Source organism: Myotis davidii, unplaced genomic scaffold (assembly GCF_000327345.1).
Source record: "Myotis davidii unplaced genomic scaffold, ASM32734v1 scaffold330, whole genome shotgun sequence".
NCBI classification, from domain to species: domain Eukaryota; kingdom Metazoa; phylum Chordata; class Mammalia; order Chiroptera; family Vespertilionidae; genus Myotis; species Myotis davidii.
In genome coordinates this window covers 7,952,983-7,961,926 of record NW_006283770.1, presented here as the reverse complement: position 1 = coordinate 7,961,926, position 8,944 = coordinate 7,952,983, and the positions used below count along the sequence as shown (strand labels likewise).

Sequence of the window (8,944 nt, the reverse complement as noted above, 5' to 3'; positions counted from 1 at the left end):
CTCTCAAAAGAAATTTCAGTCGTTATACTATTAATATTTGGCTTTGTTGACTAATAAGTTTGCCGACCACTGGACTAGGTCTTCCTTTCACCTCTGACCTCTGGGTGCTGCAAGGCATGATGGCTAGAGCATGGGCTCTGACAACTGACTGCCTATGAGCTCCTTAGGCTCTCAGGGTACCAGTTTCTATAATGGGAATAGTAATAGTACCTGACTCACAGGGCTGTTGTGAGGTATCAGTGAGAAAACTTACATTTCTGAGCACTCACAATGCACGGAACATGTTAAGAGCTTTACCTAATTATTAGTTATTCCCCAAAGCAATCCTCTGAAGTAGATGCAATTATTGTCTATATTTTGCACATGGAGATGGAGGCTTTAAAAGGTTACTTTTTGCCCCAGATTACTCACCTAGGAAGCAGAGTTGGAGCTGGAACCCAAGTCTGTCTAGCTTAAGAGTATGTGGTGTTCACTGAGTGACAGAGAGAGGGTGAAATACGAATAATCTTCGCCTCACAAATCCCTGTTCTCCTTACTTTTCATTTGTGGATACAGCAGAATCAGCTGGGTTTAGCCAGGAGATAGCAAGAAGGGGGGAAATTTATTATTTATGGAAAGGACCCAAGTTGGCCTGTTGATGGGAACTCAAGAAAAAGGGCAGATGGCCCTTAGCAAAAGGCAGCTTATTGAGATGGCCTTGAAGAGCCTGGCACTAGGTATTTCTGAGTGTTCTCCATGGAGCCTCCTGGGCCAAGGGGAGGCCGTCTGCAACAGCATCAGGTTTCTGGGCCCAGTGACCTTGAGCCCTCCCAACAGCTGCCAGAAAGCCAGCCACATGCCTGGGCAGTGCATGAGATGCTTGGGCAGCTGAGGTGCTTCTGCCCTGGCCCCCTAGGCCTATTTTTACATGACCCTAAGGGTGCACATATGTTACAGCTCTAGGAAGGCATGAGGTAAAGCCCACAGGCCACTTCGAATTTAAAGCAAAGTGGAAAGTCTCCAGGGCCGAGATCAGCAGTGTATAGCAGGAAGCACCCACTATTTCCTACTAAAGGTGATATATCCACCTTCACTGCCTTTCAAAGATGATGACAACCTCCACATCCATCTCTCTGCCTCCCTGGTCATACCTCTATTTAACCCCATCACTGACTCCCCATTTCCTTCTCCAAATACTTGACCACACAAGAGAGGGAAGGGCCTTCTTGATGCAGTTACCATCATCTCTTGTCACTTGGCCATTCAGATTCTATACCGCAGACATACTAGAACTTGGGGTGCCCCAAGAAGGCCATGTGCATTCATGCCTTTGCACTTTGTGGCATGCTGTCCAGTCTGCCAGGAAGACCTTATAATTGTCCCACCTAGATATCGTAACCTGTAATATTCAGGTCAATTGTTACTTGAAGTAGTTGAGATACTTAGGTGCCACTTGTCTTTTGTGTCCCCTGGTGTCCTGTGCCTGCATTTCTCATAACACACTCTATTGTAGTTGTCTGTGTACTTATGTTCTTGAAGGAGACACCATGTCTTTCACCTGGAGGTCCTGAGTAAGCATTCATGGCTTGCATAACTGGTATATGGTAGGTATTTAACAAATGTTGGATGGGTGGATGGGTGGCTAGAAAGACCACGGAGGGAGCTGCCTGGACTTGGCCATATGGCTAGAGGACTGAAACATACCATTGTTCTCACATCATATCTATAGCTGAGCAGTGATTTGAGCAGTGGGTATTAGCTTGGTAGTTCTGTATGGCCTTTAAGAGTGGGTACTGAGCACTATTCTGAAAGTATCTTCCCTTCTTTTAATTCCTTTCTTCCTTGGTTTATCCAGAGAACCCAAATAGGACATTTCAGTTAATTTTCAGTTTATTGGCTTTTTTCTGTTGCTTGAGGTAAGCATTTTTAGGTATTTTTATAGTTTCCAGAAATTAATATTAATAATAAAAATGGCAAAGCACTCTCCTAAGTGCTTTATGTGTTTTAGCTCATTTTATTCTCATAACAGCCCTGTGGAATGAGAAATATATTCTGTTCATTCCATTAAAGGGTCTGGAGAACTTAGACTCTGCTGTGCTCTGTGCTCTGTGCTCTGCCAGGGGCTGTGAGTCATGCTAAACAACATCTTATCTTTTCCCCTTCTGCTGGAGAGCCTAGGGTTATTGTCATTGGCTCCAGTTCTGTCCATGTTTTTATATAATAACTAGAGGCCCAATGCACAAAATTCGTGCAAGAGTAGGCCTTCCTTCTCCCAGCTGCCAGCACTGGCTTCCCTCTGGCACCTGGGACCCAGGCTTCCCACTCAGCCCCCGCTTTGTCCAGAAGGTCATCTGGAAGGTCGCGCAGAAGGATGTCCAGTCTAATTAGCATATTATGCTTTTACTATTATAGATAATGATAATAATAATGGCAAACAGTTATCATATACACTTATAGCTGGGCACTGTTTCTGTTTTAGACACTTGACCTGCATTAACTGATTTTATCTTCATAAAACCATTATCATTCCATTTCACAAATGAGGAAATTGAGGCAGAAAAAGGTTGAGTAACTTGTCTGAGGTCACACAGCTACTAAGTGACCAGCAAGGTTTGAACCCTGGAAGCCTGGCTCTAGAGCCCATTCCCTTAATGGTTAGGCTATTCCACATATAAGGAAATCAGCTGAAGAAGGAAAGAATGCTGACTGTGATGTGGAGGTACAAAAATTACATTTGTTATACTAGCCCCTCATATAGGTGTGGGCTGAGCCTTGGGATCATTCATTACATCCTGGGAAGCAGATTTGGGATGAAGAATACGCATAGACTCTGGAATCGGGCAGATCTGGACCTCACACACTGGGCATGTGTGCTGGCAAGTGACTGAATCGAGGAGTCCTTTTCCTCAGCTGTCAGAGGGGGATAATAATGGCAGGTGCCTCCTGGGGTTGTTGGAGGGATGAATGAGAGATGGCACAAAAGGCACCTGGCAGAAACCTTACTCATGATGAGTGTCCTCTCCATGGTTGTTCCCTTCCCTGCTTACAAGTCACATATACTCTATTGACTTGTGCATTAGAAGGTTTTTTTTCATGCTCAGAAAGTATGCATTCACTGGGGGAGGCTAAACAATGTGCTGCAATCCCACCCCCGGAATGTTCAACTCCTAATCCCTACAGGAACCTGTGTATGTTACTGTATATGATAACAGAGACTTTTTAGTTATAATTAAGGATTTTGAGATGGGATGACCATCCTGGATTCTCTGGGTGGGCTCAATGCGATCACCAAGATACTTGTAAGAGGGAGATAGGAGAGTGAGAGAGAAGATGTGATTATGGAGTGGAATGCTGGGAAAAGGTAGAGAGAGAGGAGAGAGAGAGAGAGAGGAGAGAGAGGAGAGAGAGGAGAGAGAGAGAAAGAAAGAAAATGAATGCATGCTATTCGGCTGGCTGGCTTTAAAGATAGAGAAAGGGGCCACAAGCTAAGGATGCAGGATGCAGGTGGCCTCTAGAAAGATTCCTCTGGAGACTTCAGAATGGATGCAGCCTGCCAACTCCTTGATGTCAGCCCAGTGAACTGATTTTGGACCTCTGATCTCCAGAACTGTAAGATAATAAATGTATGTTGTTTTAAGCCACGAGTGCATTTTGTGACAGCAGTAGTAGGAAACTCATATGCTCTAGGATTCAAGCAAAGTAACTTTTACTATATTAGGTGGTAAGCTATCTGGGTTTATAGCAGAGGTTCATCTTGCTACTGTGAGGCATTTGGGTTTCTAAGCTGACTGCAGGTTGTCTCCATTGTTAGAACTCTTCAGAGAAAAGTCATTGTAGAGAAGCAGGGAGGACAGAGGCCCAGCTTTGCCTGTATTTTGAGTGGCACTGAGCTGTCATGTGAGTGGCGAGTGCCATTTCATCTGGTAATTAGAACTAAATAACAGGTATTCCTGACCTCTTTGATGCAAATCTAATCTCACATGTGGGTACTATGTTTCCTAAGAATGTGTTTGTCTTGTAATTAATATGACATATGAATAAATTTTGTGAAAGATTTATCATCTATACTGTTTAATAATACCAAATTTTTGTAATACATATAAGTGGTTTTTTCATCTCTTAGTTCAATAAAAATTTCCATCTTCCCAGCACCTGGTGCTAAATACATGGGAAGTGCTAAGCTAATGCTTCTTTGATGAATGAGCTAAACAGTTAAGGGTCCAGCTACCCAAGAGCTTCTTAGAGAGTGAGGGTGATGTTATGTATCAAATTTTAATGTCAAATACACTATTTACTTTTTAAATGCTTTAGAGAAACTTGAGTCATCCTAAGGCAAGAAATTCTCTCAAACTAGTCTCTTCTCTCACAATTTTATATTTTAACTTAGTCACCAAGGTGTCTGGAAAAGATACCAAAATGACATTATTTTCATTAACAAGTGAAGTGTTTGGTTTGGCAAAGCCACCAGCTATTCTTCTCCAGCGTTAGTGTGGAGAGCTCGCTAAGAGGTCGCTGTGTCCCCCCTGATTCGGTAACTCTGGGGAAGAGCCGGAGAATTTGCATTTTTTAAAAAATTTCTTTATCGGTTAAGGTATTACAAATGTGTTTTTTAACAGGCTCTTGAGTGAGGCTGATGCTGTTGGTCTGGTGACCACATTTTGCCAACGTTGTCTTAGAGCCAAGTACAAAAAGCCTCTTCTGAGACATGCCTGCAAAAACATGCATTCAAACTTACGTTAGTTTGCAAAGTTGTTTAAAATGTTTTTAATTTAACAAGGTTGCTAGAGGGATTGTTTAAATTGAACTAAATATTTTGAATGAGCCCATCAGTTGCTTTTTGGAAAGGTTAGGGTGCTTTGGACATCCTCTTGTCTGCAACTGTAGGGAGATCTAAGTTGATAGGTCTGAACTGTGCACATGCTTTTGTCTGAGAGTTCGCATGGGCCCCTCTACCCTTTCCAGCTTGCTTAACCTCTGTGGCCCTGGGTCCTACATTGAAAACCTGCAGTGATAATCCTTTAGCTTAGCACATTGTATGTATTTAACTGTCTGCATCCCACTAGACATGAACTTCTTTGAGGGTGGGGTCGCATCTGTCCATCTGCCCACACCACCTGGCACCTGGTAGATGCTCCAAGATATTCCCATCACACTTACCTTGGGACTGAGGTGTTGTTGTGAGTGGCAACATGGTGTCAATAAGGTTAAAGAGCTTAGCAAATGTGAGGATGGGCAGGGGGAGACTAGCTACAAATCTTGAGCTGAAAGAGAAAATTGGATGGTGATTTAGAACCATGTAGATTATGGTTTAATATCTAAGCCATCTGGGCCTCATGCTGGGATTCACCTCCCTGCATATGTCTTGATGGAATTCTGAGGGTTCAGCCTAGCATCAAAGGGGTGTCTTCTGTATGTGTGTTTATTTTAATTTATTTTTCATGAAACAGAATTAGCAATGAATTCCTGTTTGCGCTTTGTTAAGGTATGGTTAGCCTATGGCGTCTGCATGTTGGAAGCTGATCAGTAGGTGAATGTGTGAGCCAAGGTTCCCACTTAAGCAAAAGGTAGAGAGTAGTGGCCAACAAGCTTAGTTCAGGTCCCTTAGTTTAAAACAACAACAACAAAACAGATGCCAATAGTTAGATGAAGATCCATATACCTCATAAAAATTGTTCTTCCAGTTTTTTAAAGAAAAGATCTGATAACTTGGCAACCCTGGGTTGTCACTCCCCAGGCAAAAGTTGGTGGAAAATAGTTAGCAGCTGCCCCTTTAGGTAGGTATGGGGTGTGTTTGTCATGCTCCCCACCACTCCCTATTGCCTTATACCCAGACCATTTCAGTCATTTGTTACTTCTCGGCCCCCTGCACACATTTGAGGTTTTTCAGCCCCACGCTATTCTGTTTTTATAAGTGTCATGAATTTCCTCAGAAATCATAAGCACTGTCATGTTGGCTTGAAAGATACCTGTTTTGGGAACATTTTGAGTTTGAAATAATGCCTATGTTGATATTGCCTTAAATATCTCCTCCTGTACCTGACAGTTTAAAATACTATAAAGAACATAAATATCTTCCACAAAACATGTCCAAATGGATGTTCGAGGAGCAACTTCTTCCTCTGTGAAGTGTCCTTTGTCCTTTTGATGTAAAGACCGGATTTGGCTTGGATGTATTGGTTACTTGCCTTGTCACACTGCTGAGGACAAGGGCAAGGACAGTGACCGAACAGTGGTTATTTTTCTCCAGCATTAGTGAAGCTCTTGCTTTTTGGTTGTTCAGTCTCCATGTTTATAACTTTAAAACGTTTTCCATTAAGTGTTCAAAGTCCAATTCTGCCGCTTTACCACTGCGATTTCAGGAAGGCACTCTGTGCCTCCATTTCCCCATCTCTAACGGTGAAAATGAACTGAAATAATAATGTATGGAAAATAATCTAGCCCAGTGCCTTGTGATTTTTTAAGAGTGCAAATACTAATTTCTTTCGAGGCCTTTATAGGCTTTCAAGAAGGGAATCAGTTAACTCATTTTACTGAAAGGAAAACTGAGGCTCAGGGGAATAAAGTACCTTGCCCAAAGATAGCCAGGAATGTCTTCTCTCCACTCACAGTGCAAATGATAGCACTTTGACATGAGTTGGTTTTTCCTATGGAGTAGATTTGATGGGTGACAGGGATTCCCACATAGGCGTGGGCATGGTAGCAGTCATGTAGGGTTGGATGGGGTGGCTACACCAGAACCAAATTTCATCGTTCTCCCACTTTCCCCTGTAGGAACAGGAAGGCCCGTGGAGAAAGGCATACAACCTGGGTTTCCTTCAATATTGTAAGGATAACCTGCTACCTTTCATGGAAGTTTTGAAATGAGTCAACTTGGAATTAAACCTTCCCCGATCCCCATCTGCTTCTATAAGGGGATTGTGCAGAAGAAATCCTAACTGAAGCTAAAGCAGAAGGCTTGTAGGGGTTAGCCTGCTGATGGGGGTTTCTTTAAAAAAATTTTTTTTTGTAATCCTCACTCAAAGATATGCTTTGATTGATTTTTTAAGAGAGAGAGAAACGTATTGTATTGTGAGAGAGAAACGTCGACTGGTTGCCTCCTGCATGTCCCCTCCTGACTGGGGTTGTCTCCTACATGCATCCTGACTGGGGACCGAACCCACAACCTTTTGGTGTATGGGACAATGCTCCAACCAATGGAGCCTCCCAACCAGGGCAATGGGGTGTTTCTTCTAACTTGATCCTTTCTTCTGTATGTCATCATCAAGCTTGTGAGACTCCTTTGAGAGAGCCTTGCAGAGATTTTCTTCTGAGTTTCAGAATTTACGGATGCTTTGTCTATAAATGACTCCATTTTTATAATCACCCAGCAGTTTAATTGTAGCCTTTAGGAGGAGGGTGTCTTCCTAACACATTGATATATAGGTAGAATCGTATGAAATAGCCAACATTTAGCCATGCTTTACTCATAACAATTGCCATTTTATCTGATTCAACTGAATATTTGACAAAGATGGAAATAGTAACAGAGCTTAGCATTATGTGACAAGTGAGAAATTGTCACTATTTCCTCACAGGTGCATCAGATGTCTTGTATCTTGGGAAGCTCAGTATATCCTGTAATAGAAACCTTCCTTGTCTAGCTTCTTCTCCTCCGGTGGATTTTGCCATGCCTCTGACATTCCAGCTATGGCAGTAAACAGAGCTGAGAATGATTTTAATATTAATCACATTCTTAATTATCTTTAATCTTGTATAATTCTGGATTAGTTAGAATGTAGCTCTTTGCCTTGGTCAGAGATTTTAGAATATGAAACTATTTGCCAAATCCAGTTTCTTGGTGTAAAGTATTTTGTTTACTACATGCAAAAATCTCCCAAATTATATATTAATGGTCAACAGTGGTCTAGAATTGGGGTTCAGCTCTTTAGCCATACCCACAAACAGCTTTTGAGATACAAAAACAAAAAAAGAACAACACACAAAAACAGATACAGATAATGTGTGTGAAAAGTCCCAGAGGTGCCTGGCATATAATAATTACCTACTCATTGCTAGAACATCAGGAATTGGAGAGAGAAGGGAAGGGCAATATTGAGTTACATCTTCTGTGGAAATGAACACTATGGCGTGACAAACACAGACAGAGGATGATGGAGCTGTCATCTTCATTGGAGCTGTTGCCTTCATTGGAGCATGGGGAGGGCAAAGTCTTGCAGGATTCTGAATTGAGTATTAAACATTCAAACTTACCTGCTTGGCTTTGCTTTCCTGGTAATCCATGCTTCTGGGATGTGCCTTGCACTTCTGTACCTGCTATCCCTGGAACTGCAGAATAGAAATCCATGAGCAACACAGAAGACCCATGAGCTACGGACAGCAAACTGGCTGAGCCACAAAACTGAATTGCACAGCTTGTGTGTGGGAGGAACTAGTCACCAAGCTGGTGAGCACGTCTAGCTCTTGGCCTTCGTCTACCAATTACCCCATTCCCCTGTTCCTTTCTGTGTATTTGTTTTGTGGGTGAAATGATATGTTCTAGTGATATTTCCAAAACTGAGGATTCACTGCACTCTGGGGAATATCCAGGATCTGCTGTTTCGTTTTATTTTGCATTTATATTCTGCTGTCTCTTTGTGGTGGCTTATGGGTTTCAGCATGTACACATGGCAATGACTCAAAAAAAGCCTGGGCCTTCTAAAAAGAGCACAGTGAGTCAGTGTCAGGCTTGTCAGGCTTGCACCTACAACTCGATAGGTGTAAGTTGGCGCTTATCACATTTGTGAGCTATGTTTGGTGGAGCGATACTTGTTTACAGTGCGCCCTGCCCGGGAGGCTGGCTGCTCCATGAGAGAAGGACCACGCTGTTTTCTCACTGTTGTTCCCCCTCCTCCTAGAGCTGCCTTGGTGAGAATGAATCAGTATCTTTTCAAGAGAGAGGTGGGTGAGGGGCAGGTATGACATCGGA

General features: G+C 42.7%; 1 long non-coding RNA gene across 1 annotated transcript; it reads right to left on the bottom strand.

Annotated features, from left to right (window-relative positions):
- Positions 1-4,533: 4,533 nt before the first annotated feature.
- On the bottom strand, positions 4,534-8,385 carry LOC102761153. The gene is made up of 3 exons (XR_435170.2): positions 8,230-8,385; positions 5,137-5,240; positions 4,534-4,688 (listed from the first exon to the last, which is right to left on the bottom strand). It is a non-coding gene; the product is annotated as an uncharacterized LOC102761153 (long non-coding RNA).
- Between the last annotated feature and the right edge of the window lie 559 nt (positions 8,386-8,944).